At 43.4% G+C, this 23620-nt stretch overlaps 1 protein-coding gene across 7 annotated transcripts in view; it reads left to right on the top strand.

Annotated features, from left to right (window-relative positions):
• Auts2 (activator of transcription and developmental regulator AUTS2) overlaps positions 1-23620 on the top strand; it is a 1065696-nt gene that overhangs the window by 680967 nt on the left and 361109 nt on the right. The gene's annotated exons all lie outside the window — the stretch shown is intronic.

Below are 23620 nucleotides of genomic sequence, written 5' to 3' on the forward strand. Positions count from 1 at the left end.
GGACACATTTAAAACACTACTAGTCCAGTTTATCTGCTTTTTCTTTTGTTGCTCATACTTTGGATACCACACATAGCCAATTTCAAGGTCATGAGGATCTCCTCTTTTAAGAGTTTTAGGGTTATGGATTCATTTTTGAGTTCATGATTTTACCTGGTATGAGACTTTGGTACCTTCATTCTTTCAGATGTGGATACCCAGTTGTAGCAAGCACCGTTAGCTGAAGAAACTGTCTTTTCCTCCTTGGATGGTCTAGGGGCCTTGGTGAAAAATCAGCTGGCAGTAGAAGTATCGGTTTATTTCTGAACTCTGAATTGTATGCTACTGGCCTGCATGTCTGTCCTTAGGCCAGTACTGCTTTGATTTCTATTACTTTGTGGTTTTGAAAGCCGAAGATGTGAGTCCTCTAACTTTTAAGTTTTTCAAGACATTTTGGCTATTTAGCGCCCATCATAGTTCCATTCAAATTGGAAGATCAGCCTTTTCAGTTTTGCCAAAAAGCGTTTAGGATTTAAAGAGTCACTGCGCTCACTCTGCAGACTGCTTTGGATTGTGTGGACATCTTAAACATATTCAGTCTTCCATTCCATGAACACAGGATTTCTTTTTGTCATTTTGATCTTTTAAAATTTCTTATGGCAATGTACATCTTGTAGTTTTTAGCACGAGTCTTTCACTTCTTTATTCAAATTGTTTTCAAGATAGATTATCATTTTGGATACTATTTTAAATTTTACTGTTTTCCTGATTCTTTTTTGGATTGTTTGTTGCTCCTGTGTTGAAATTCAGCTGATTTGGGGGTGTTGATGTTTAAATTTACAACTTTGTTGAATTCCTCTTTTTAGATTTTCTGTACATAGAGTAATATTGTCTGCAACTGGAGATGCCCTTTATTTCTCTGTCATGCTCATTGCTGTGGTTGTAACTCACGCAGTAGTGTTGAATGGCAGCGGTACGAGCATCTGTTTCTGATCTCGGTTGGAAAGCAATCAGCCTTTCACCATTGAGTATAGTGCTAGCTGCTGCTGCATCAAGACAGTTCCTTTCTATTCCTGGTTTTCTCATGAAAGGGTGTTGGATTTTTGTGAAATGTTGTTTGTTTGTTTGTTTATTTTTTGTTTTTTGGGTACCAGGATTGAACCGAGGGGCACCTAGCCACTGAGCCACATCCCCAGTCATTTTTAATGCTTTATTTTGAAACAGGGTCTCACTGAGTTGCTGAGGGCCTTGCTCAGTTGCTGAGGCTGGCTTTGAACTCCCAATCCTCCTGCCTCAGCCTCATGACAGGTGTGAGCCACCACGCCTGATTTGAAATGGTTTTTATTTTTTATTTGAGGTAGTCATGTGGAGAAGAGAATCTTAAGAATAGTCCTGATTCAGATACAAAGAAATGTGGATTCCAACAATTAACAGCTCATGCCCAATAGTAGGAATGTGACTAGTTTCTGCAGAAGTTAGTACACAATCTATGGTCCCTGTGGGAAAGAAGCAAGGGGCTGGAGTGGGCAGATGGAGTAAAGCCGGAAGGACCTGGATTGCAGGCTCTCTTATCAGGGGCCATTCGGGAGCTCCTGTGGTTTCTGAACCAGGTGAAGCAGGACTTGTGTCTTCGCGGTTCGTTGTTCTCTACTTCTGTGTTCTTTATCTTTTTCTGCTGACTTTCATATCCACTTAGCAGTCTTTCCTTCTTAATTTTGGTCAACAGATGTCATACAAAAGAAAGAAAATAACAGATTTCTTTGGTACCACATGATAATCCTGTGATCTTAAAGTAGGGATAAACACAAAATTAAAAAGTGAGCCCACTCTCTGTTTGCTCATTTCTAGTATGCATAGAGACAGACCTGGTTGGCCGTCCACAGCCAGTGGCACAGCTGTAAATAGACCATAGGGAGAAGGACCTGTGCATCGCTTGCTGGCTCCTGGGCCGCTGTCCCTGAGGTCTCTGCCCACCTGCTTGCACACAGCAGCTTGGCCCCAAAGCTGCCCTTCTCTTCAGGAGCCAGAGGCCCCCTCACGGTTTCCTGCTAAGGCATCGGAGGATCCAGAGCTGTTTTGATGAGTGGCTTTAAAAACGCCATCCTTCGGGGAAGCTGAGTTTTTGCTGCTCAGACATTATTATCTTGAACATTCGTTCTTTTTCATATTTGTGGCATTAATTTTTGTTAGCTTTTTTGCTGGGCCTGTTCCCATAATCACCACAGAGGATGGATCCCAGCTCTGATGGGAGCTGGGTTCATGAAGTGTGCTCAGGATTGCCTCACCCTTAGAGCATGCCGTCTCCTGCCTGATGCTCAGCACCCACTCTCCTCCTTCCCCTTGTGCTAGGCAGTCCTCTGTCCAGGGGCAGCCTTTCATGCCGTTCTGCTCCTTCTAGCATCAGGTCAAGACCCAGTCTATGTCAATGACCATGCATATCAGGGACGTGACTGTTTAGCTCCTTAACCAGGAGCCTCTGTTCTTTCTAGAAACCTTCCGACATACTATTAACCTAAATGCACAGACAGAGAAGCCCAGGAGCACCTGGTGCAAATGCTAATGGCTTTTTCATTGGAGTACTTCATCACAGAATTCCAGCTGTCGGTGTCAGGAGGTGACAGTGAGGCATCTTTTAAATAAGAGGGACAGAGATCTACAGAGACCAGGAATGAAAAGATGAATGTGATTCAGAAATCTATTTGAGTTCAAGTTTTAGCCAATAGCAGGTGTAACTACATGGAAAGTGGGCACATTTATTGTTACAGGCCACTATTTCCTTATCACTAAAAACAAATGGTATTAATGAAGAAGCCAGTTGTGCGTGACACAGTGCAGGTCTCTGTGTGCCATTATGCAAAAACTCTTGTAGTTAAATTGAGTATGGATATGCAAGGAGATTAGGCAGGACGTGACAGTTAACACTATTCTTTAATTGCAGCAAGCATCTGAAGTAAATAAGTGAGTAATTTTTAAAACCCAGAACTAAAATGTTTAAATTTTAGAAGCAAATAGTGATCTTTCACATTACATAAATAGATTGTTTTTCCAAAAAGATTTGTAGTCCTTCATACTAGAACATTGTGACAGGTCAGCTTTTTGTTATTGTGACAAAATACCAGATAAAATCACCTTAAAGGAGGAAAGATTTATTTTTGACTCATAGTTTCAGAGCTTGTAGTTCATGGTTGCTTGGCCTCATCATTGTGTGTCTGTGACAAGGCTGACATCGTGAATGGGAGTGGATGGTGGAGCTAAGTTGTTCTTGGAGGTCAAGAAGCAAGGAGGTGATGGGGGGAGGGGCTGGGGACAAAATACGTTCATTAGGGCATTCTCCAAGTGGCCTGCTCCCTCTAATGAGGCATCTCCAAGCATCACTTGAAGTTATGAATCCATTAATGTATTAATCCACTGATGAGGTCAGAGCCCTAATGATCCATCCAGTCACTTACCAAAGTCCCCACCTCTGAACACATTGGGACCACACACTCAACACACAAGCCTTTGGGGAACATTCAAGATCCAACTATAACAAATATCAAATGTAGATTTCATTTTACTTCTTTTAAAAAATGGTTTGTTGATAATCAGGAAAGCCAAATATGTTAGCTGTTTTAAAAAATAACATTGAAGAATGAAAAGTATACAAGCTGGGTGAAGTGGTGTATTCCTGTTATCCAGCTACTCCAGAGTCTGAAGCAGGTGGAGCTCAAGCTTGAGGCCAGCCTTGGCAATGTAGGGAAACCGTATCTCAAAATTTAAACTGGTGATGGAGAGCTTGCCTAGCTACCTGAGGTGCAGAGTTCCATCTCCAGCACTGCAAAATACAGCAGAAGAAGAGGGGCATCCCGAGGGAGACAGAGCCCAGACCGACCCCAGCCCTGCACAGGATCTGGTCCCACAGGAGAGCCATCGGTAGCATTTCTCCTTGTGGCTATACCTCATCCCTTTTAAAATGTGCATATGTAGGTGTGTGGGGTTAAATGATTGTTCCATATTTTATGGATTACTGCTTATGTTTTCTGGAAATGGCTTTTCCTTCATGTGAGGTCATTGGTTATTGCTTAGGTGTGATCCCTTGGCATGATCACAAGCTTTGCCCCGATTCTGCCTTCTGGAGTACTAGTAAGTTACTACTTATAGCTTTATATTTTAGACTTATTTTCATTGGTTGTTCTGCCATAGCAAATTAGCCACATTTGTATACACATTCAGGATCCTTTTATTTTGGGGGAAAAAATGATTCTTTCCACTGAATGCCTATTTAGCTAAGAATATTTTTAGCAGAGGCCAAGCTAAAAGACAATCAGCCCCTCTGATATTTGCAGGGGTGCTTGGGTCTGAGACTGTAATTCGTAATTGTATTAACTTCACTAAAACTTTTTGGTCCTTAATAAGTATGGGCTTTGCCCATCAAGAAGCTGTATGCACCTTAAAACCTGCATTCTCTTCCCCTGCCTTTCCTTTGGAAGCTTCCTCACCTGCCTTGGTGTCTTCTGTAGTGGTCTTGCTTTGTTTATGAGTCTGTGGCTCCTTCTTCAGTATAGTAAACCTCTTGTTGACTGTGGTGTTGGCTGCTGATTTAGAAACCCAGTCCACGAAGATGTACAACTCAGCAGACAAGCACAGGGTGGACCCAGGCTTTTTCTCAAGTCTCCCTTCATCTCCAGGAACTGAATTTTTCATGCAGTAATTAAAATTTGTAGGTCAAGCCTCCCATGGCACCGTTTGCTGCTAATATGGGAAAGCAGTGATCAGATTCACTTATGCTGCTCTTCCCTGCGCTGAGACTTAAAGGATGAAGGGTGACATTTTCCCCCATTTTGTAAATTAATGCCATTGATCTGCCTAACAAGAACAAAGTTAGGCTTCAAAATACCAAATGATAAAGAGATTAAGACTTTAAATGGCTTTCCAAAAGGCAACCTCTATTGTAAGGCTCCAAGCTGACTATTGAACTTTCAATTAGAATTTCTAATAGGCTATTGACTTAAATGGATAAAATGTTGCAAGTGATAGCTTTCAAGATGACAAAGATTGCTTCTTAAGTTCTGGAATATTACTTTACATAGCATTTACTGTTGGGGCGGGTGAATGAGAAAACGCTGGCCTCCCTCTGTAGAATGTCTGCTGTGTTTGTGCATTATTTTCCCAAAGGTGAATAAATGCATCTTTAAAAAAAAATAATACATTTTTGAAAAACATCCCCATGTGTTTGCTGCACATGGGCTCAGTGTAGTCTTTCATGGCCCAGAAGCCCCTCACTCTTTGGCAATATGGCAACATTTTTGTTTCTTTCCCTTCAGTAATGGGGATTAAACTCAGGCCCTGTGCATGCTCAGCAAGTGCTCTAACACTGAGGTCAGCCCTAGCCCCGAATTGTGCTTTTACAAAAGCATAGCCTATGTGGTATGTGCTTCTTTGCGTGAACACGAGTGTGTTGTATGTGCATGTACGTTTGTATGTGTGCTCACGGTTGCAGCACTGCAAATTTTGTGAGTTGTGGCCATGAGGAGGAGCCCCCAGAACCTTGTTCTCTGCCTGTTCACTGTTCCTGGAGGCTACAATTCTCCTCACACTACGCTGTGACCCAGTGTAGGCCTTGTTATGAAACACTAGCTCTAATACATTCCTAAATACTAATTTTTCAAAGACCAGCTACCTCTTCTAGGATAAAGGGTTAATATTATGCTTATGTTACAGTGCATTAAAAACTCTAATTAAAACAGCATTACATTCCCATCTGCCAATCTCCAGTAATCTTCTTTAATTGCAGTAATTAAACTATATTTACATGTTCAGAATACTTGTAATTTAGCAAATTGCACTCTCTGCTCTACATTTAATCAAACAACCAGTTCCAGTATATTTAGTGTGGAAAGAAGTAATTTCAATGTTTTGATTACTATAGCAGATTTGACAGAGTAAGTGCCCCTCTAGTAGAGGGCTTGAAAGGGAAGGCAAACATGAAATATAGCCATGGTTTTGATTGTCATGTGAATGCCTAATTGCGTGTTGGAGGATCAACTGTTAAAGGGTGTCATGGTTGCATATGATGTTTAGGCATAGCCGGTACTGTAGACAACATGGACCATCTTAGGAAATCTGACAAAAGAGGCAAGGTTTTCTCTGTACAGGTTGTGAGATCATTAGAAATTTTGGGGACAAGTTTTTTTCAACTGGGTGGTTGCTGTTATCTTCTGCCTGTGATTCCCAAACCCTGCTGCCCAGGGTGGTCATGTTCTTCTTCCTCCTCCTCCTCGTTAGAGTCCAAAAGAACTACAGTGACAAACGGAAGGGAAATATCGATGATGATACAGTTCAGAAACAATTCCCTCCACACTTTGGCTTGTGTCTTGTCTGGGCTGGCTCTGGAGTCATGTGGCCTCCCAGAGCGGACCCATTGCTTACAGGTCAGGCCTTTCCTAACTGCTTTCCTTTGACCACCTCCGTCCATCAGGCTGCTCCCTGACCCATCCCCTCAGCCTCATCTCTGTTTCTCGTTTCCTCATTTTAAATAACAATGCTGTCAACATTGATTACATTAAAATCTTTTAATCATTTTGAAACTATTTTTTAAATGCTTAGTGTTACCTGCTTGCTCTGGTATAATGGCTTCTTTCTTTATAAATTTGACTGGGATCCTGGGTATTGCTATCAGATCTATCTGTTCTCTGAAACATTGTGTCAAATTTATTTAACACAAAATTTGAAGTTCCATTCTGTTTTCTAGTAGCTTTTTTCTAATTATGTGATGTTAACAGTATTTCTTGGAATCTCTCTCTTCTCTTCCTGGCCACCTATTACATTAATAAGGATCACGCATTAATGGCAGTGAAAGGAGAGAGCGGTGTGCCTGTGGAATACCAGTGTTCCCTCCTGCTTCCTGACCATATGAGGACAGAGCTGCTGACCTGTTGGTAGATGGGATGGGGGAGCCAAGACTTCCTTCATGGTTCAGTTAGTAGCTTGTTGACATTGAGTGAAACGTTCCAGTTCTCTAAGTGTCCTGCTGCGAGAGCTGGAGGAGAGGGCAGGTCCTGGGTCTTCTTGTTTACTTATTTATTTATTTTTGGTTTATGAAGAAATCAAGATGAGAAATCTTGAAATTGAATAAATAGTAGGCTTCAGACCACAACGAGAGGGACCACTCAGCCTCTGTCACACCCATTTCTGTGTCTCGCTAGTGAGAATTTTACTTCTGAAGGAACTCTTGACACCTTTTTTATTCCTGCTGCTTACTTAGGAAGAGGTGCTGATTAATTTATGAGAGCTGCCTTTAAAACACATGGGTCGCACAAAATCGAGCCCCCTGGGTGAAGGTCAACACAGACACTGCTGCAGTGCTATCTACACCATGTAGCTTGCGAGTGCTTCAGACTGTTTCTGAAAGGAACCAAAAAGCAGCCCAAAGTGGAGGGCAGGCCTGCCAGTTCCAGGTTCCAGCCCTTCCCCCCCACCAAGGGGCCCCATGATCCTAGCAGTGACGCATGCGTAAAGTGGGGGTGATGAAACATCAGTTTTTTTCTTGTTACCTGTACTCTGTGTCTGCAAGGGAGAAACACATGATGTGATAACTCCAGAGCCTTTGGAGTGACTGATTTGACACTGACTCTCAAGCTCACCCTCAGAGCGTGGGCTCCAGTTTTCCCAGACCCTTACTATGAACATTTCTTGTCGTCCCTCGTCCTGACAGCTTGCTTCTGAAATTGTTAACAAAAGACATAAGTGAAGGGTTTAGATCTCACCACCTACTTAAAAGGCTGTGCTTAGAAGTGCCACTGAGGGCTGGGGATGTGGCTCAAGCGGTAACACGCTTGCCTGGCATGCGTGCGGCCCGAGTTCGATTCTCAGCACCACATAGAAACAAAGATATTGTGTCCGCCGAAAACTAAAAAAAAAAATAAATATTAAAAAAAATTCTCTCTCTTTCTTTCTCTCTCTCTCTCTCTCTCTCTCTCTCTCTCTCTCTATCTCTCTCACTCTCTCTTAAATAAAAAAAAAAAAGTGCCAGTGAGCAGCAGAGCAAAACCCGAGTAGCCCCTAATCCAAAGTCCAGGGTGTCTGATGATGGGTGGCTAAGAACAGACTTCATAAAACATCTCTGTGGCAGAGAGCATCCCTGCTTTTCAGAGGTGCTGGGGAGGTGAGTTCAAATCTCATCCTTCACCCTCATTGGAGGTTTAGGTTTAGCATCCTCAATATCTTCAAGTATGTGAATCTTTGTGTCTTGAAAACTTTCTACCTTTGAATATGGACTGAGGAATATGATGCAAAGAGAATCTCTAGTTTTTCATTCTAAAGACAGAAAATTTGACATTTCCATTTCTGCTAATTTCTCACATCATTTCACAGCATACCAGGATCTTAGTGCCTGCCAAAAGGACTATAGACTCTTTTAGGAAAAGTATTTTTTGGATGTAGGAAGGGGTTTTGAGCGGCTAACCCATTTCTTGAATGGTGTTCTCTAAATGCTTAAGAGGCCTTAGTTTGTAAATCAAATGAAACTCAAAAGTCCTCTGAGCTTACTCTTCTGAGAAAGCTTTACCACAGCCTTCATCCTAACAATAAGGCTGACTTCTTCTTTTCCATTGTTTACTTATACTATACGATGTTTACTGTATAATGAATTTATTGTATAATAAGGGACTCTGATTTATTAGCTCCTCATTATTCTCATTCTATCAGCTTCCCGATAAATGCCACCACCCTTGGCAGAGATGTGAGTCTCAGTCAGGTGATATCATTGCTTTTTAATGAACTCCTCTTCCCAAGTAACCGCATTACATGTGAAATTCCTTATCCTGCATTATTAATGGCCCCAGAATAAAAGGCACAAAGACACCGAGAAGGTTTCACTGAGAAATGGGGCAGAATTCATTGCCAGTTCAATAGGCTGCTAGTTAACAGTCTTTGATCGACCATATTTATTTCTCTGAAACAGTGAGGAATCTGGGTGGAGCTGCTGCAAACTCTCGCCTGTGTCTGCACTTAGTTATTTAATGCCCAGCCCGACTGACTGCTGGAATTTAACATACTGACAACTTTCTCAGAGGGGACATGGAAAAAAAAAAAAAAAAAAACGTGATATTTTACAACCTGAGAAGTTAAGTGCTGAGATAGTTAGAGCCCAGCTCTCTCTCATTAGCTGAATGGTAGATTTTTCTAATTAGTTCTTTCTAGTGCAATTAGCACCTAAGAGTCTAATCACCTCATGTGAAACCAATCTAATGCTTGGAAAAGAATGCCCTTGGCTTCTCTTTCAGGTTGGAATTTTTGGATTTTCAGTGTCCCTCCTTAAAGAATGGAATGTGTTATTTATTTAAAATGTGATCACAGATTGATAGAGCAAGAAGTGGACAAATGGTTGACTCGAGGTGCAAGTGTAGCTGGACAAAGTGCCTAGAACTTGTCATTAATTGACAGCTTTCTCACTATCAGTTCAACTAAAGTCTATTTTCCTAGGGTTTCCCACCCCCCTTTTGAAATGGGAAACCTGGGCCTGGCGCAGCTACAGTTCAACCTGGCCACCCCTCCTGAAGGCATGCAGCATACTGCACATTAGATTCAAATGCACTGGGCCTGCGGGCTGCAAGGCTTGATTTCTCAGCCTCGGCAGTGCCCAGATTTCCCTTAAGTTTTTGCTAATCTGTTCACTCGGGGCTTTGTCTCTCCTCCTCTCTCTGCCTTGAAGTCATCTGCAGGCACCGCATTCATTCTTGAACTGTTCTCAAATTTCTAGTGCCCATCCATCACTTCTCATTTCTTAGGTGAGCCAGCTCTGGATATCTCAGTTGATACTGTTTGTTTTTAACTGGAAAGAAAACTATAATGACAGCATTTGGCCCTGAAGCACACAAAATGTTCCCTCCTTTTGGAAGTGAATGCTTGCAAGAAGGTGGATGAAGAAATGCTGAGTATGTATTTATTGTGAACTAGGAGAAACAAGTCTGTAGACTTGCTCACCAGGATATAGAGGCTGACGATGTTGTGTTTCCACTGTCCACACCTTCACTGCCCAGGAGAGCTTCCTGTGATGGTGAAAGTGTTGCACCCACACTGTCCAAGCCAATAGGCATTGGCTCCTGTGGCTGCTGAGCAGTTGAAATGTGGCTAGTGAAACAGAGGAACTAAATTTTTAAATTTCATTCAGTTTAAACTTAAATAGACACGTGTGTCTAGTCAGTCCTGTATTGAACAAGGCAGGTCTAGATCCCCTCTAAGTCCTAAGCCTCCATCCCTGCTGACAGGCAGCTGTGCCCCCACACACCTGTTGCCCTCTGCTCCTCACTGTCCTTTGTCCCCACCTGCCACAGCAATGCTTTCTCCAGCACTGGATTAATTCAGCAGTGCAGGGCTCATTCCAAATTTCACCAAGCCAGCATTTTGTTGTAAAGTTGGAGAAGACCTTGTAGTTTTTAAAATACCCAGGACAGTGGTTTGTTTCTAAGAGAAGAGGTGGGCAGAATCAGTCCATTTACATTTACTCACACATGGAACCTTCCAAATCTCAAAGGTAGGCTGATATTGAACAACTCTCCAAACGCTAGATGAAGTATATGCAAATGGCTTCTACAAACTGCCTGTGATGTTTTAATTAGAGTTAATTAAAGTAAACAAAAATGGAATATTTAATCATCTTTATCAACCATGTTTAACAAATGCTTTACCCTGGCTTGTGGCAGTCGATTGCATGGTTGTGGAACTCCTTGATTCATGCGAATGGTGTCAAGTTGGCAGCTACGTGTGCTGTCTGCCTCCCTCCTGCACTGTTAAAAGACTCATTTGGTTGCTTTGGACCTGGACCCGATCAAGGTTAAAGTTTAAGCACATTCTGTGGTTGTGTGTTCCACTAAATGCACATTCCTTTATTCATCCATGCACTATCAACAGCCTACTGTGTGCTAGGGATTGTGGTGACATCTAGGAGTGAACATGGAGAAAGCATCTGTCCCACTAACCATAACCTCAAGCCACTGACACATACTTGACACTGACACATACGTGACAGAGTGGAAATGAGATGCTATGTGATGTGATTACACACAAGGCGTGTGGAATGCAGAGAAAAAGGAAGCAGTAGTTTCTGAGAAGGCTTATAAGATGACACATGTGAACAAGTCTTAAGGAAATTCTAGGATTTTTCAGGAATAAATGGAAGGGGACATTCCGTGGCAAGGATTATAGTGTGGTGCAGATCAGAGGTAAACAGTGTGTGCATGGAGAGCTGCCACTAGGAAAGGAAATTGAGATGTATTATAAGTGCAAGTAAAAAATACCTAGGACAGAATAAAAACCAAGTGTGAGAGAAAGGAGCCCATTTTCCTGCTGCTGAATCCTGGAGATCTTTCATGTCCCCTGATGGTGGGTTCCTTGATTTCAGGCTCCTTGGCCCTGCCTGTCCTCAGGACATGCAGCTCAGATCTCACCTGTGTCTGAGGTTCCTTACACTTGACCTTGTTTTAAGAGACAGTCAAGAAAGCCTGAATTAAAAAGGGAAAGCCTGACTTTAGCAGAATCTGCCTTATTGGATGGTCTTAACACATGCAGAGAATTGCAGTTTTTTTGGCTCTCTAAATTCAGTGACCTTATTTTAAAAGATGGATCAACACGACTGAGAACCTTTTGAGGATTAGGAGACATTTTAGCAAGTTTATCAAGAATAAGCAAAGATGACATTTGACTAGCAGTGTGTTTCTCCCCCAGAATTATTTGTTTTGGAACGAAAGCTTCCCCTTTGCCTGTGTAGAATCGCCAGTGCTGCTGGAAACACCTTCCTTGATTCAGCCCCTGGGGTGTTTTCAGGAGGGACCTCCCTGCCCCGCAAAGGCACCAAGATCCAGCTAATTGGGAAAACAGGCAGGGAAGGCCCTCTTGCTCTTCAGGCTGCCTGCTACACTCTCCAGCACTTGCTGTTACTTGTCTCCCGTGAGGAGAAGGTGGCTGTTGGCAAAGCAAGGTCCACTATGCCTTTGACTCCGAGCCCTGTACAGTGAGCCACTCACTCTCCTGACATCTCTTCTTCCTTACTTGGTGTCGGAAAGAATTGGTGAAGAATCCGTGGCGTTCCACAGAAGGCTTCTGTAGTACAACTTAAACTCAGTTGGCATTTACTGGGCTTAGAATCACAAGATCCTGGATTGAGTGACTCTTTGAAGGTCATCCAGTCCAACTTCTATCCAGAAAATCTTACATACATCTTTTCCCCTAAGTGGCCCTTGGGCCATAACCTCCTGTGACAAAGTGCTCTCTGCTTCCGGTCACTGCTTGTCAAACCACAGTGGTACTCATGAATTGACTTTCATTCCCTCGGTGTTCTTCTCTTTAGTGTGAATTGCTTTGATGCTGTGTCCTGCTTTCTAACTTTTATATATGGCCTCTTTGAATCAGCTTATCCAGAGAAATTCTCTGTTTAGCTCCTGTTTTACATTACTACTCAGCACCGTGTCCTTTGTTCCTTCTTACAAGTTGAATTGTGCTTTCACCATTTTGAAGCACCTTAACTCCAGTGACTCCTGTCCCTTCCAGAATCCTTTACTACTAGTTCCACCGTCACTTGTGGTTCTGCTTTCTGCAGTTTGTTACCTGCAATCAGCATGGTCCAAAAACATTAAAAGGAAAATTTCAGAAATTAACAAGTTGTGTTTTAAACAGTGTCCTGTTCCGAGTAATGACAAAATCTTACACAGTCCCATTCCGTCTGCCCCTGATGTGAATCACCCCTTTGTCTAGTATGTATAGGAAAGTGTATAGTATGTACAGGAAGTAGTCATGGTGGTTCATGCCCATAATCCCAGGGACTCAGGAGGTTGAAGCAGGAGGATCATAAGTTCAAAGCTAGCTTCAGCAACTTAGCGAGACCCTGTCTGATATTTTTTAAAAAAGTGTTGGGGATGTAGCTCAGTGGTAGAGAGCACCCCTGGGTTCAATCCTTAGTACTACAAAAACCAGCCAACCAACCAAACAAAAAGCCATATCCCCCATGGATAAGGGAGGACTGTACGGTAGGAAGGGTAGACCACGTATTTTCCTGTATTTTCCTGATAACCATGAACTCCTCCTTTAGGTTAGTGCAGCTCTGCAGGCTGAGGTCTCTGTGTCTCTCTCCCCTTTCTGGCTGAGCCCACCTCGCCCTCCTGCCGAGGACTGCTTGGCTTCCCTGAGTTTCCATTGTCCTGCTGCCATGCTGCGGATGAGCTGCATTGAAAATCCGTCCTCCGTTCTCCTCACCCGCCTGGCATGTTGTGTATTCTCACAAAGGTCTTATTTTCTTCTCATCCAGGTTCTTGCCAATGTGTTTCATCTTTTGTGTTTATGATCTCTAGGCAAGTGGACTTATTTTGCCAAAAACTGTTTACTAAGCACTTGTTAGGTATCTGGTGCAGTCAGGTAAGAGAGCGACAGTCGTGTGCTTCTGCTGACCGTTCCAGGGCCACTACCAGTTTCTCTTGACATCAGGAAAAAGAACTCATCTAAGTGGAAGTGAGCCAGTGAGATTTCCACACAGAGTTTGGGGGACCCTTTCCTAGGGTACTGCCCTCCCCAGGTGTGGAGGGCCAGGGAGATAAGGAGCACAGAGAAAAAAAAATGAATTCTTGATCAAGAACTTTGTGTCAATAATGGCTGAGTTACAAGGTCAAGAATTATTCTAGGCATTTTAAATTTCTCCCCTGGAATCCCACCAAACCCCAAGTGAGACAGATCCTACTGCCATTGTCCTCTGCTTCACAGTAAACACCTGAGGCTGGGAGAGCAAGTACCTTGCCAGAGAAGCCCTCAGACCTGTCCCAAGGAAGTCAGGCTCAGTCCTCTGCTCACAGACCTCTCACTGTTACAGCTCTAGGATGGTGACATGGGGGACTTAGAGCAGCCTGTGGGCTTAGTGGGTCTGCTGCTTGGTGTGCAGCATGACGGACCATAATCAGTACTCGAATAATAGAATTTTCATGAGTGATTAAAGTAAAAGCCAGGATTTAGAGATTGAGAGTTGATTGTTAAAGGATAAATGATATTTGGAACGTCTTACTGGATTTGATTAAAGTGAAATTCAAAAACCATCACAAAGATGATTATTTAGCAGTGGTGTTTTAAGGACTTTTTGTGGCTTAAATCATTGGCACTCCAATGCATAAAAATCTCTGTGCTCAAAACCAGAATGTAATTGATCTTCAGAAAATCAGAGGTTAGTGCCTTCTTTGGCAAGCTCCTTCTGAGCTTTGTTACACTGTAGCATAATCATCCTCTGAAGACTAAAATCTTGTTTTGTTTTGTTTCTTTTCTTCCTGTGATGCCTGGTACCTTGCCTTATACATAATAGATGCTTTGAGATGGATACAGAGACAGAAATCATTTTTTTTTTTATTGCTTTAGGGGCTCAGATTTCAAGAAAGTTGATTTCTGGGGGAAAAAAAAGAGCATATTAGCAAAGATTGCTTAAGCAACAATCTCCTCTGTCTCCTTATTTGCCTGGGTGGCAGCACCCATGGTCCACTCCAGGTGTTAGGTGTTGTCCTGTGCCTCTGTAAACTCATCTTTTCTGGAAAGAAAACCAAATATGGAGAAGCAAGTGCTGGGGCTTAGTGCTCAGTTCCCATTACTGGGACCAGCTGCATGTCTCCTGCTGGCCACCACCATGGCTTATAGCAAGAGGCTGCTCAGGTTTGCTTGTGGCAATGGGCATGTGAGGCCAGTGTTGGGCACATGACAGTGGGACAGCAGGGATTTGGCAAGACTGGGCCCGCTCAGATGCTAGAGTTGACGAGTCAGTTGGAGTTACCTGACATACAGTCAATGGTCTGTATGTTTATGTTATATGTGTGGTATTTTATAAATACATGTGGTTTTAAATGATTACTATAGGTAAGCAGTTTAGTATGCCAATACCTTCCATGTTTACCTTTTTTGTGTGTGTTTAAGAGTATCAAAAATATACTCTCAAAAAATTTTCAGTGACAGTATTTTTTTTTCCTTTTCAAGGAACACATATGTCACATTTTCTTTATGCATTCTTGTATGGAGAGACACTTGGGTTGGCTCCATATCTTGGCTATTGTGAATGATGCTGCAGTGAACATGGGGTACAGGTATTTCCTCCAGATGCCAAATTCATTTCCTTTGGATAGTAATGGAGTTGGTGGATTATACAGTGCTATTTCTTTTAAATTAAATTATTTATTATTTTTAGCTTTTTGAGGAGCCTCCTACTGTTTTCCATAGTGGTCATTCCAGTGTTTGTTTCCAGCAGTGTGGACATGGGCTCCTTCTCTCCACACCCTTAGCAGGTAACGAGTGTGACGAGTGCTTGCCCTGGCGGGCTGTGACACTGGCTCCACGTGCATTCCTCCCTGTAGCCCTCACTCCCTGGTGTGGGCATCATAGGAGGCGCTGGGCACACAGCCAGGCTCCTCTTGTCTGGCACTGCGCTGCCTGCTCTTCTGGTTGCGGAGGGCCCTGTGCTGGCTCTGAGAACCTTCACTCTGATGGTGTCAGCCCTAGACCTATGCTGGGCACCTGAGCTCTCCAGCTTCTGTCTGTCCTGGGGGTTTTTGATCTTTGGCTTTTCTGTAAACGCCCTGTGGGCTGAGAGGCCATCTCCTTTGTGTGCATTTCTTTCAGGGCATGTTCAAAGGGAGATTTGAGGGCTTTATCTAGAAACCCATAGGTCTAGAATATTCCATCATCCCCTGGGGTCCTTGTGGTACTCCATCATCCTCATGGCACTCCTGGCTCTGAACACTGAATCGCAGCAGCAGGAGGGGACAGTGCCTCCAACAGTGCTCACTGGACACACATCAGGTCCATGTTCCGGTGAGGTAAACAGAATGGGTGTTATCTGCACCTCTCGGAGTTTAGTGCAGCTGAGAAACAAATGAGCTAAGCACAGTCTGATGGATGCTGCTTCAGAAAGCCCCAGCAGTAGCCCAGAGTCTGAGGTGGAGTCCAAGGGGGTGGGTAGAGCCCAAGCCAGAGAGGCAGACATGGGAGATCTCTCCCTGAGGAGGAAGGGACATTCTAGGAAGAGTCATGACAAGCAAGAATGATGCAGCTGAGAGTGAGACAACAGAAGGGGAAGCACCTTGGGGGAAAAACCAGCATTTGCAAAGGCCCTGTGGTTGAGAAGGTTTTGTTTAACTTTTAATTTAGTGGAATTCAGTGGAACTCACTGTGACAGGGCAGTCACCTTTACACATTCCTGCTAGACCTTTGTTTTCCATTGTTTCTTGTAATTGGATTCAAGTCCATTTGATACATTCAAGTCAAACTGATACTCAAAATTCAGAGTTTTTGACTGCTTCCTCTGCAAACCCAACGAGGTCAATGATAGATGCAGTTCCCCTAGCTGACAAGGTACAGAGCATAAGTTGGCTTTTCTGTCTTAAGCTTTGCCTGCTTGGGGCGCAGCAAATCAATATGGCAAATGCCCTATACTTATTCAATCTCTTTATTCATTGGCTCCAATCATGAAAAACATTGAAGTCAGGGAAAGGGCTTGATTTTCTATAGATGACCAGAAATTCTTTTTTCTAAAATTTTCTAAATACTTTGGTTATTGATTCTGTTCCTGGGGGTGGGGATTTCACCACACTATACTCAATATTGCCTATATACACCCCACAGGAGGGTACATTTCCAGTCTCCTGCAAGGGGGTGGCTGATCACTTCCGGATCCAGGCTGTACCCAGAAAAGTAGAAAGCCAGGTGCCATCTCCTTGGGGATGGTGCCTAACTAGAACCCATCTTTCTCCTTCCTCGTTTCAGTACAGTCCATTGAAAGCTCCGATTTCCCCATTGTTCATAAGGGGGCTGTAAATTATTTAAGAGAAGGAAACACAGCCTTCATCCCATTGGATCCCCCTCAATCACCAGTCTTTTCTCTGAGCACACATGTGGCCTGGACTCACTGTCGGGGAGATGTAATGCCAGCATCTGGTGTTAATATCTGTTGTTGACATTTTGGGAATGAGAACATGAGCTATTAGGAAGGATGTTTGCTTGTACCTAATTAATGTCCCCTTACATCCCCTCTTGTTGTCAGCCCAGCCTCACCACCCTGCCGTGGCATTTTCTTTTACTGGCTAACTTTAAAAGTTAATTATTTCTCTGTTGAATGTTAAATACCACCAGTTTTTAATGCAGTTACTCAGTGTGAATTATTAGTTATCAAAAATCAAAATGATCTGTGTGATTATCAGCCCTTTACCTAAAGCCAGTATTCCTGCTAATCACTCTCTAAAGTGACAGCCCCTTGCTGGCATCTGCAGCAGACATTGCTTCCTGACCTTCTGCATTCCTGCCTGACTTAGCTGAGTGTGGAGCAGCTGAATAAAAATCACTGCTGACAAGCCCCAGTCTTCCCGACTCACTGTGCTGGAGGCTCAAGTCCGTGCTCGATTCACTTGGCATCACAGCCAGACCCAAGGAACCTCAGATAGAGGGGTTCCCTCACGACTTTTATAAAACCTGTGCCTTGGTGGAAAACAGCCACTCTGCCTTACTTGAGATCAGTTAATAGAAATAGAAATGAATTTTTTCAGCTAGTTGGTATTGTGTGCTATTCTGTCAGGCTTTGTTACAAATTCTCGTGTAAATTATCTTACTTAATCTTCTCAACTCTCCTATGAGGTAAAGACTTAAACCCAACTTAAAGAGGAGCAGTTTGAAACACTGAGAACTTAAGTAATTTGCATCATCCCACACGTTAGGCCGGGATTCCAAACTGGCAGCCACATTTGAGCTACTCTTAAGACAGTGACTGTGACTCACCATGGAAATGGGTGAATCAGGTGAACATACCTGTAAGTGTAAAAAATACACCAAATTCCTAAACCTTAGTATAAAAAATTTGATTAAAATAATATTAATAACATGTTCATATCAATTACTTGTTGATATCAGTTTGGCTACATTAGGCACAGAAAGTAGATTCTTAGCGTCCACTTCACCTGTCTGTTCTCACTTCCTCACCGAGGCTGCTGAAAAATTCTGAATCTCTCCCCTTCTGCTTGCCTTCCATGGCTGTTGGAAGGGCCTGCCCCAAGGAGGGGCACAGGGTGGTTTCTGGGGTTCTTTTCTGGCCTGTGAGTCTTTGATCCTAAATTATGAGGGAATAGGCAGAAATTTCTGACTCCTCCTCTCCTTTCTGGTCATTTCACTTCCAGAAATACAGCCCAAGGTACAAATTCTTTACCAAGAACCCATCTGCTGGCAGCTATCAAGTGTGGAGAGAAAGCCTGACATGTTATGCATTAACCAGATCAAAAGGAAAGCTAATGATAGAAATGTGCTGCTGTTAAAATGTCCTCAGAGGATAATCTGGGCAGACTTTTTGTTCTTCTTAGGGCTGTGACCCTCTTAAATGTCTTCCAGAGCCTCCAGTTTTGTTCCCAGGGTCCTCCTCTGCCCCACCCCCATCCCTGTCCACCAATCTCTGGGTCGGCTCTCTCTCTTCTAACATCCCTCTCTCTGGGTCTGTAGCTGAGGCAGCCCCCTCTGCTCAGCAGTTCAACACTAGGCGGGTCTTTTTTCCCTGCCAGAGAGAGCAGAGTGTATAATGGTGTTGCCCTCCACCGGGGATCTTTGAGAAGCTTTATGGCTCTAGCAGGCATGGGGGAGCCAATCACAGGCACTAGCAGCTGATATATGACACTAATATAGGGTTCACTTTTATTCTCAACCTAAAAAAAGATAGATTGTTCCAAGTTTAGACAGGCTGTAAAATCATGTGCTTCTGGAACCGTGCCGCCTTCCCCCGGGACCACTCTAATTGCTTTACATCTGTACAAAGGTTCCTTGTAATCGGGCTTTCTGCCTTCATTTGTCTTCTTTTCAGCCTCTTAGTAAAGACCTTAATTGGTCTTAGTGGGCTTTTTTCAGTTAGTGCAACTGTACCTTTAGGGCTGAACAAGTACCAGACACTACCTGCAGGGAGAAGCGGGGAGATGGGAAAGACATCAATACTCCTTTACCTTCAACAGTTTAATTAATGTGCTCAGAACAAGGAGTGGTTTGAAGAAATTTCTGCTCCTCTGGGACCCTGCTACAGATCACACATAACTGGGGTTACGTGGAATTTTCTAGATTTCTTTCCTGCTTCAGTCTCTGTGAACAGTCATTAGCCTGGTAATTGTCTCACAGTAAACTCCTGCATCAGGTTTCAGTCTGTCCTCTTTGGAGGATCAAGTTGCTTTACATCACAGATGAAGTACCCGGGGTCCATGTGAAAGGAAGTAGCCTCCAATTTCTGTTTCTTAGCTACTAATTATTTAATAATACATTTTATTGCCTATTAAAATGTGGCATAACTTGCTTGTCAGCAAAACTATATGGAACCTAATCATTTGAGGAGAAGGATAATTGGCACTTGTACAGATGGCTTTTATTGCAAGTTGAATTTGTTATTGCAGATAGAATTCCTGGCCAAGTTTCTTGGTTCTGTTTGCAGGCTGGTCAATGTTGTGAGGGGTTTACTGTGTTACAGCCCAGGCGGTTAAATGTGGCATTATTGCAAATGCAGTATGTACTCAGTTATAGATCATAAAGCCTTCTGCTGTGTAGGTATTTTTCCTTCTCCTTAACCCGCCCCCTACTTCTGGTTTTAAAGGACCCTAGTGAGTTTTGTGCCACACTGAAAATCACCTTATGTGCTGGAAAATGCGTCAGTGGAGACTTTGTTTAAACAAAGGGTGTTTTTATGATGGATAGAAGTAGCCAAGACTTCTGGATTTCCATCCAGTAAAAATTTGTGTAGGAAAATTGGACCAGTCCCAGTTCCTTAGTAGAATTTCACCAAGGCTTTCCTGCTGCTTCAGAATGACCCCTCAAGGGGTATTACATGAATTCCAGAAAATAGCTCCCAGGGATTCCTGGGGCACATTTAAAAAGAGGGGGATGCATTGTGTGTGGGATAATTTGGTGGCAGGATTAGTTCGTGGGTGGAACAGAGGGGATCCCAAGTACTGGGCTCAGTGGGAAGTGCTAGCTGCTGCATGCCACAGGCAGGTCCTGCAAGCACTCTGCATGAAACACCTTGGTGTCATGGAGACTGCGTAGACCATGCCAGGCAGCGTGCCTTGCATGACTAGGGCGCTGAGCCTGGCCTTCTGATTTGGAAATCTCAGCTTAAGTTCAGACTCGGGAGGAGCATTTCAAACCTCAGCAATGCAGGTTGCCACGCATTCTCTGGAGGCCCTACTCATCCCTTACTACCTTGTTGCTGTTCTTCCATCTCCCAGTAGAACTCCTTAGGCCCAGCCTCCCCAACCATAGTCTCCTGTCTGCCTGCTGTCTCCCTCGCCAGCTGCACGCCTCTTCCCCTCAAAGACAGGGACTCTCTGGATCTTGACTCTTCCTGCTAGAGGTCCAAACCCTCATGCAGTGGAGGCCTACATGTCACACCAGTCAGCACAGGACCATTTTACCCATGGAAAGGAGTTTCTGGACTCCATGCTTTAGAACATCAGTGTGCAGTAAGCTTGGTGTGCAGAGCTCTGTTTCTTAGGGGTTGAGGTTGGGAATTACTATAATTTAATGTCTATCATAAATGTGTCAAATGAAGGACCAAAGCTAGGCCTAAGGTTCAGTGTGCTGTGTGAAGGGTGGGCATTACACATGGTCATTAAATTTTCTTGAGCATAAGCTACTGGCAAGTGTAAGCCAGCCGGTTAAAAAGGTGTGTGTGGGATGGAACGTACAGCTACACCATGCCTGGGGATCCGGTGGGGAATGTGCAGATCCTCAGATCAGTGATGGCTTGGAGGTTGACAGTGGCCTGGAGTCTGGGATGTGGGTGGTCATGGCCCACAGCTGCTATGTGAGGTTATTGTATGGGTGGGCAGAGGTGTGTATGTGTGTGTGTGTGTGTGTGTGTGTGTGTGTGTGTGTGTGTGTACCTGTTGAACTTCTGTGTCCTGGAGTAGTGGACTCTTCTTGAGTTGCTTTGTAAATCATGAGTTTCGGCTGTAGGATTCTCTGATCAGCTCTCATCTGGGTGTCCTTCCTGTGGTTGATCAAGGTGAAGTGACCAAAATGAAGGGTAAGGGTTTTCTGTGCCACACTGTGAAGTGCCATTAAATCCCTTCTATCCTGTGCCAGCCGACGGAGGCCCACCTCACTTCTCTCTTTTTCACTTAAGGCTCTTTGCAGCACCACAAGGAGCTTGGCTCCCCGAGGGAGGCACTGCATCTCACCACTCCAGCAAGCAGTAGCCTCTTGCCTGACCTCAGGCCCACAGGGGAGGCACCAACAGCATAGCCTGCCCTCCAGGGGAGGTCCCCAGGGTGACTACTTGCACAGGCCCTGGACTGGAAGAAGTTTAGGTCATCCAGGAAGGAGAGTCCTGTGATTCTGACATGCAGAACACTGTCCCAAAGGAGGCACATTCAAGATATGTGGTCTATCCCCATGACCCCCATGGATTCTTACTGTTGGAGAAGGGCATGGCTGGAGGGTCCCCCAAGAAGGGCCTCCTTTTGGCACATCTTGGCATGGGCTCAATTGTCTGAATATGAGCAACATTACATACACCTTTCCATTTTAATCTTTATTTATTTTTTAATTAATTAGATTTTTTTTAAATTTTTATTTATTTATTTATTTTTTGGTACCAGGGATTGAACCCAAGGGTGCTCAACCACTGAGCCACATCCCTAGCCCTTTCTATTTTGAGACAGGGGTTTACTAAGTTGCTCAGGGCCTTGGGTTTGCTGAGGTTGGCTTTGACTTGTGATTCTCCTGACTCGGCCTCCCTAGCTGCTGAGATTACAGGTGTGTGCCACCACACCTGGCTAGCTCCATTTTAATCTTGATAACTTCATTCTTTATGTCCTGCAAAAGCAAACTGAAATTAAAAATACACAATGGATCTAAATATTGTACAGAAATACTAAGTGGATGAGTTATTATTAACTCATTATTGTCTTGGCATACAAGACATGAAGGCTTAGTCATCAAAGTATACTATGGGAAGTCAAGTGGAGTCTTGGTAAAGATGTTCTGTAGCACATTTTATATAAGAAATGTGCTTTTTCCAACAGCATTGAAGGTGTAATGTACTGCTACCCAGGCATGAGGGATACCCCGCCATGATATACCATGCAAGGCCCATGTCAGGAAAGCTGGCTGTAGACGACATTAAGAATGTCTTCCACTTCAGGAATCCATGGAGTAAATAAAGCATTATATTGACATAGTTCAAAATTATAAAGCAGTTGGAAGTTTTGTGACATTTTTAAACACACCTTTGTTCTGTTTCTTTAAATAATGAGAATAATTGCTTTGTTACTTGAGAGTATTTTAGTGTCCAAACATTTCATGAAACTCACCCTACCTCCAAACATAAGTATGTTTCATGGACTTTTAAAATCAGGTTAACTGGACCCAAACTCCACCAAGGAAGCAAAGTAGAATGTTTTCTCTACTGTTAATGATACTGGAAATTCTGACATTGGTGTGGAAGTGATAATCCTTCAAGTATTTGAATGTCCTCATCAGTTGTCATTTGTTTTCAGGGGTAAGGAAGCTCATGTTCTTAATGACACTGATTTTAAAAGAGATAAGTTACAGAGTTCTGTCATTGTCACCTGGTAGATGGTGGCTGATGTTGTTTATTGTGAAATGATACAGTTTATCTTCAAAAGAAAGAGAAAATGCTTCCTGTGAAAGGGAAATTAGGCAAGTACCTTGAACTGGATTCTTGTCAATCCACTTTTCTTAACATCTCAAGAGTAGTGAGTGTTAGGAGAACATATTTTCAGCTCTTTACCTAGGAAAATGATCTCTGTACCTGCGTCAGGTAGTCAGGAGGTAAAGGTATATGCCCAGCACCCAGCCTCCAGTAGCCTCAAGTCAGCTGCTTTCCCACAGAACCAACTCATGAGAAGCCAGGCAGACCTTCTGACTCTTTGCAGTGGCTTCCCGCTCTCTTCACTGTAGACTGGACTCCTCTTCTGAGGTCCCCTTGCCAGTGGGACAAAGAGGGAACTGAGTGAGCCAGGACATACGAGTCACCATGTGAAATTCTTCCCCCAAAGGCTTGAACTGTGCTTGCAAAAAGGCTCATTGTTACCCTTCCACCCAAAGCCTCTGAGCTGTTCTTCATAGATTCAGCCTCATTGTCAGGATGTTCACTATTTTCTCTCCAAAAAGATTCCCTACACAAAAATTACCATTTCCCTATCAACTGGTCTTGGATCTGCCTGTATTCCCAGTGCCATCTCTTGGGTTCTTAACTCCACTTGGGTAAAGTGTGTGTAACAGATTTGTTTAAAAGGATCAGCAGCTCTCATATAGATCAGATCCTCGAAGATTAAAGTAATAATCATGATAGAGCAAAGTACTTGGCTAGTGATTTTTGACCTGGTGATTTTTTTGTTTTTGTTTGGTTGGGTTTTTTTGGTTTGGTTTGGTTTGGTTTGATTCCGAGGATTGAACCTAAGGTCACACGTTGAACTATATTCCTAGCACTGTCTGTCTACCTACTTACCTACCTACCTACCTTTCTACTTATTTATTTGTTTATAGACAGGGCCTTGCTAAGTTGCTGAGGCTAGTTTTGAATTTGTCATCCTCCTGCCTCAGCTTCTAGAGTTGCTGAGATTACAGTTGTGTGCCATCTCTCTTGGTCAGTGTTCATTTTCATTTGCTTCAG

The sequence above is a fragment of the Ictidomys tridecemlineatus genome, chromosome 10, assembly GCF_052094955.1.
Source record: "Ictidomys tridecemlineatus isolate mIctTri1 chromosome 10, mIctTri1.hap1, whole genome shotgun sequence".
Lineage (NCBI taxonomy): Eukaryota > Metazoa > Chordata > Mammalia > Rodentia > Sciuridae > Ictidomys > Ictidomys tridecemlineatus.